We start from the raw sequence: 6,297 nt of genomic DNA on the forward strand, positions 1-6,297 counted from the left end.
GCGTCACCCGCGAGTGCAGTCCGCGGAAACGGTGGTGAGCATTTTTAGCAGGGCCACAGGTTCCCTCAAGCACCGTCATTACCGCAGTCGGAGACGTCAGGAGAGCTGCGGGCTGAAGGAGAAGTGAGTCGGCCGCGAACGCGTCAGGTGGCGCGCTCGGTGCTGTTTCTGTGGCTTTGGAACAGAACGTCCCTGCGGCCGCCTTCACTTACAGACGGGCTCGATTGTCCTTCGGGGAGCCGTAGAGACATAATTTCTCTTCAGTAGAGACGCTAAGTTATTCTGACCCACACAGCTCACACTCAGGAGGGAAGAAAACAAATCAGCATCAGCACTCGGTGGAAAATCTTCCCTCATTACGTCCGGCTCCGATGAGGCCCCGTGGGTCTTGCCGGTCTGAAGGCAACACACAGGCCGACTTCCCCAGAGAGAACAGAAACCCGAGGTTATGCAAGAGGCTCCCAAACGGGGGCCGTCTGAAGGGAAACGGATCCTCGCAGGAGGCGGGCGGTGGGTCGGAGTCGCCGGGCTCGGAGGGAGGAGGTAGAGCGGGGGGAGGAGGTAGAGCGGACGCATAGGGCAGGGGAGGGCCTGCTGGGCAGACAGCCAGGCCCACACGCGCGCCTGCACGGGGACACAGGCACTGTGACCCACCTCTGGGGCTGCACCCCATGAGGACATGTTGTCACATTTACGCAGCCAGACACGAAAAATTATTGCAGCGAAATGAGCTCCGTGAACCCGTCCCGTGGCTCCTCGTTCTTAGACCGGGAAATGCTTCTGCTGCAAACCTACGTAAACCACTTGTGGATCGTAGAGATTTGTGTCATTTTATCTTGGAATGGTGGGTGAGAGCCTTGTAGACTGGAGAGGGCGCACAGAAGCCCTCGGCATAGCCGCGGGCACGTACAAGAACTCAGCGGACATCAACGTGACATCTTAGGAGCTGGAAAGGATTTAGAACATCCCTCTGGCAGAGCCGATGAGAGAAAGGACTGAGGAGTGACGTGACCAGCCAGGAGAACCCTGCAGAGCCCGACCTGGGAGGCGCTCAAGCCACCTGCTCCGGTCACAGGAGGAAGGCGGGCGTGCATGTGTCTGAGCGTCGGAAAACCTTGCCTGGACCCCCATCCCCAGCATCTCTTCGTGCAACGACCTTGGACAAGCCACCTGACCTTGCTGTGCCTCCTGGTCCTCATCTGCACCACGGAGACACTAAGTGCTCTTTCCCCTGGGCCAGCTGTGACGATACTAGAGGCCGTGCCCAGGATGGCACGCCACCACTCGTCAGCAAAGGGCGGATGGGACAGACAAACCACGTTTGGGGAAAAGCTTGTATGTCCAAGGGACAGTCAGGGAAAGAAGTCACTCTAGGGGACATTATCACGGTCCCACTCAGAGAATGTAGATGCCTCCTGTGACAGGCTCAGAGAGGTAAGGTCACTGGCCCGATGTCACACAGGACAACCTTCACAAGGCCTGCCTGGGGACTTCTGTCCTCTCTGCTGGTGCTGTCTGTCCCCTGCCATATTCGAACACGGGCGCAAACACTCCCACATTTTCTCGGGATCAGAGTCAGCGTGAACTCGGGGGAATGGAAACCTGACGTAGTGTGCACAGGAGATCGGCACCACACTTACAAATCTGCGGCTGGTGTCCCGAGTCCCTCTGAGAGCCAGCGCCCCGTGGGTGAGCGGCGAGGCAGGAATACCAGTCTCGTCCTCAGATGCGGACTGATCTCGAGCGCTCCGCGAGCCTGCGGTCTCTGGCCCTGGGGCAGAATTTAGAAATGGCTGTCCCCAAGTGTCCTGTGCTTTAAGATGCCACCAGGCCCTGAAGGCTGGTAAGCTACTGAGGACAAGGTTGTGCGCTGCCCGCCAGGGATGCCGTCCCAGTGGGGACATCCGTGGAGTGAGGCGGAGCCCGGAGACGGCACATACTGTAGAAACCACGGCCCTGCTGCCTTGACCTGGAGGCAGCAGATCGGGTCATTCAGACAAGTATTTCCGGCTGCCCAGTCTCTGGGCCTCATTGTGCCTCCACCAGGAAAAAAAAATATCACTCCAAAGCAGTTTCTATTGTCTACATTAAAGAACTCTCACGGAAAGAAAAGGAATCAAAGATCTTTTTTTAAAGTTTTCATTTTGTCTCATTCGTTCATTTTTTAAATTGTGGTAAAAGACGCAAAACATAGTGCCCTCCCCGTCTCAACCAATGGACTAGAGTCACTTTTCTCCGGGGATACACCGCATTCTCCTACGACATGAAGCATCTTAGCTGAAAGCAGTTTCTTTTCCTTTTTTTAGGGGTAGGAGGTGCAGAGGGAGAGGGAGACGACACTCCAGCAGACCCCCCGCTGAGCACGGAGCCGGATACGGGCTCCACCTCACAAGCCCGAGACCGTGACCTGAGCTGAAATCAGGAGTCGGATGCTTAACAGCCTGAGCCCCCGAGGCACCCCAGAAAGCAATTTCTAATGCAGGGATTTCTGGCAGGAAGCCACCGACGCGGAGGGCAGGAGGATCTGAATGGGAGGCTCTTTTAGGTTTCGGAAGCCCCTGACACGTGTGCCCCTCGGTCGGGTCAGCGACCTGTGCATTCGGAAGCACCCGTGGCCAGAAACACACCCCGCCCGCGTCCCCCAGCCCCACGGCTTTGCCGGGGGCCCAATGGCCCCTGAGAGAGGAGCTGCTCCTCACAGCCGCTGGCTGCTATTAACAACCGGGACACCCCGCCAAAGGTCACTGTTGTTGTTGAAAGATGTGACCTTTTTTCAGTTGGCTAATGACGAGCTGGGGATTTGGCGTGTGCAGGTCTGTGGTGCTCAGATCAGGCAAAGACACATGGCCCAGAGAGGAATTTCGGACCAGTGGGGAATCGGGAGAAACCTGCTCTTGCCCCCCAGCTGGTCGCCACGAGTCACGGCTCACGGCACTGCGGTGTCCCGTTGGTCCTTCCCTCGGATGGGGCCCGGACGCACAGCTGGCCGTTCTGCTTTCCTCGAGCAGGGATTTTTAAGTTATTGTTGTCACGCGTAAGCGCACCAGCGAGCCACAGACACAGTGCGGATGTGCCCCACCTGCTGGGGGAGCGCCCCTCTCTCGCAGCCGGCCTCCTCGTCACCCTCCCCACGGCCCACACCCCACCCAGTCCTCACAGCCACCCTGTAAAAAATGCAGACAAGACTCTGGCCCAACCACGAGCTTCTCCTCACACTCAGAAGGGTCCCCAGGGCAGCCAGGCAGCCCCACCCAGGGCCCTAGTCTCCCGCCCTCCTCCTGCCCCGGGACATGCTCCACCTTGGCCCGAGGGGTCCCCTTTCCTGTGACAACCAGCCTGTCTCTGCTCAGAAGGCCAGCCCACATGTCACATCCTCTGGGGGACCTTGTTGAACACTTTCCCCAAAGCACCATCCACCCGGGGACGCTCAGATCCCATCGAGCGGCGGCATCCAAAACGGCCTTGTGCATTACTGCCTCCCTCATGCGCTGGGTGGGTGCTCCTTCCTCACCCTTGGCCACGAGAGCTGCCTAAGGGCGCTCATGCTGCGGGTGCTGGGCCCAGTGCCGAGAACCCTGCCCCGCCTGCAGCAGGTGACGGAGCCACAACTGAAGAGCAGAGGAGAGAGCACCTGGCGGGGCTGCTGGTGAACCACAGGACACATGGTGTGGGACACCCCGGCGGGGGCTGGTGCAAAGCTGGGGCTGCGCCGACACCATCTACCCTTACTATGACTGACAGGAGCCACGGGACGGGAGCGGCTGCAAGCTGGTGGCCCCTGGCTCACATCTGAGCCCCAGGCTGACTTGGAACTGTTTTCAGAATGGTTTCAAAAATGGAGCCAGTATTAAAAACACTGGAGGGTTTACGTTAAATCCTGGTTTCCAGATACTTTCCCACTCCCTATGACCCCTGCAGAACTCTGGCAACACCAGACTCCTATCTCATACGGCGACCCCTGGGTAGCGCGGGGCAGCCCCTGCTCCTTGTCGCCGGGGGCCCCAGAGCATCTGAGTTTGTAGGATGAACGGGGTGTGGTGATCACAGCGGGAGCCTTGACTCCTAAAGGTCCACTTTCGGCAGCAAGGGGAGGTTGAGGCGGGAGAACCACAGATCTAACCCCCTTTCCACTTGAAGCAGGCCCCTGGGGGCCATGGATCCGGCTAACATGTCTGTGGGTGATGCTGGCCACGTGCTTGCCCCCCAGGCAGCGGACTGCCACCAGCTGTCCACACCCATCCTGCCAGGGACAGCGACTCCACTCTGCCTGTAGGTCCCCGCCTTCTGGCTCTGCGATGCTAGGAACCAGGCAGCGTCCCACACTGCCACCAAGCTCCCCACCACAAGCCATGAGACGGGCAGAGACAAGCGTGCGTCTGACTGCTGGACACGCAACCAGGTAGAGCTGGCAGGGGACCAGGACGCTGTTGCTCCCAATCTGCTCAGGCCAGGCTCCCTCCCCCAACGAGTGACTAACAGAAGAGCCCCCAGGCCTCCTGACGGCCCACTGTGCCCATGCACAGGGGACAAGCGGCATCCGTGGGTGCAGGACGCTGGGGCACTCCCGAGCACGTGTGAGGTATAGCCCCGCAGTCACTCAGCCCAGCGCCCCTTCAGATGCAGGGGCGGCCGCAGGCAAGTGCAGTGAGAGAGAGGCCTCGGCCGGCCTTCCCGGCTGTCATGTGGGAAACTGATGTTGCTGTGCAACGCGGAAGGGCGCGTGTGACAGGCTTGCCCCCCGGCCCCCTGCTGCGGAGGCCACCTGTTCTGGGAGAAGGGTGGGGGAGGGTGGCTCCCAACATGCCCCCTCCTGCGCCCAGTGTTTTATCGGGGCGCACTGCTGTAATGAGCCAGCACAGCCTGGGGTTTCTTTTCCAGAATCAGGCCGGTAAAGAGGCGTCTGGTAGGGAGCACTGTCTGCAGCCGCGACTGAGTGGCGGGCAGGGGGCAGGGGTTCCCTGGTGTCCCCCCCAGACGCAGAGTGAAGAAAAGCACTTGGCACAGTCAACGAGTCTACAGGACTCCCAGGGCCCCGTGATGTGCTGCTCTGCTTCTCCCCTTCTCTCTCTCACACGCACGCACACGCACACGCACACATCCTCTCCCTACCGCATGGCGCTAGGGAAAGACACGGTCAGAGAAAAGCTGTTTGGGTTCCCGGAGCCGACTTCCAGCTGGTCAGGGAGAACCTCTGGCACGTCGCTCTTCGCGGAGCGTCCCGCTCCTCAGCCCGCAGGGTGCCCTCCCGCTGTGGTGAGGCGGATGGGTCCCCCCAGGGTCGTGTCCACTCAGAACCTCAGACGCGACCTTATTTGCAAAGACGGTCTTCACAGACGCGTTAGTTAAGGATTTCGAGATGAAGCCACGTTGAATTTAGAGCCCTAAGTGCAAAAGCCAGGTTCTCTACGAGAAGAGGAGCCGCAGAGAGACGCAGGGAAGGAGGCCACGGGACGGCAGAGGCGGGGGAACGCCTGAGGCCCCGGGAGACGGGAGAGGTAGGACGGGCTCTGCCCTGGAGCAGACGCGGGGCTGCCCGCAGCCCGATTTCAGACCTGCTGCTCCCACGACGGCCAGAGCACACTGCCGCTGTCTGAAGCCACTCGTCGGCGGCACGTGTCCCGGCAGCCCCGGAAGCTGACGCGCTCTGCGGGGGATGCTGAGAGCCCCCAGCGGCCATCACTGGTCCTCACGGGACGGGAAGCCTCTACACCTGGCTCGGCTGGGCATGCAGGGAGCTGGGGCCGGGGAGGCGTCACCCCACCAGGAGCCGGGCCCTTCCTCCGGGAAACGAACAGCGGGCAGGAGCCCTGCCTGCAGCCCCCCGTCCCCCTTCCGGTCCCAGAACGGCAGCGTCAGCTTGTCAAGCCTCACGTCTGCCCATGGGCCCCGGAGGGCGGACACTGAAAGGGGGTAACGCAGCCTGTTGGAACCCCCAGAAGCACGCGGGAGTGCGGGTGCGTCCCGCGCACCTGAGCGGCTCACAGCACCCGCTCAGTCAGTCCCGGCGCAGAGGGAGCCCTGAGGACGCAGCCCCCTGCCGCTCCCGCACAGGCCCTAGCTCGGCTGACAACAGTGACCCCCAGGTTCGCCCTCACCACCCGCCCTTTGGCTGTCTGGTCTACACCGGGCACAGCACACGTGGCTGAGGACAAGAAGTCATCACGGTCTCAGTCTGGGATGGCGGCTTCGAGAGCTACGTGTTCACCACTGCGTCTCTGTGGGCCTCGGCGGCGCCCGGTCGCTCGGAGGGGGGGCACCCTGCACGGCGTCCGGTCACCCGGGGGGGCGGGGCACCCT

Source organism: Lontra canadensis, unplaced genomic scaffold, assembly GCF_010015895.1.
Source record: "Lontra canadensis isolate GAN:19392208 unplaced genomic scaffold, GSC_riverotter_1.0 scaffold182, whole genome shotgun sequence".
Taxonomy (NCBI): Eukaryota; Metazoa; Chordata; class Mammalia; order Carnivora; family Mustelidae; genus Lontra; species Lontra canadensis.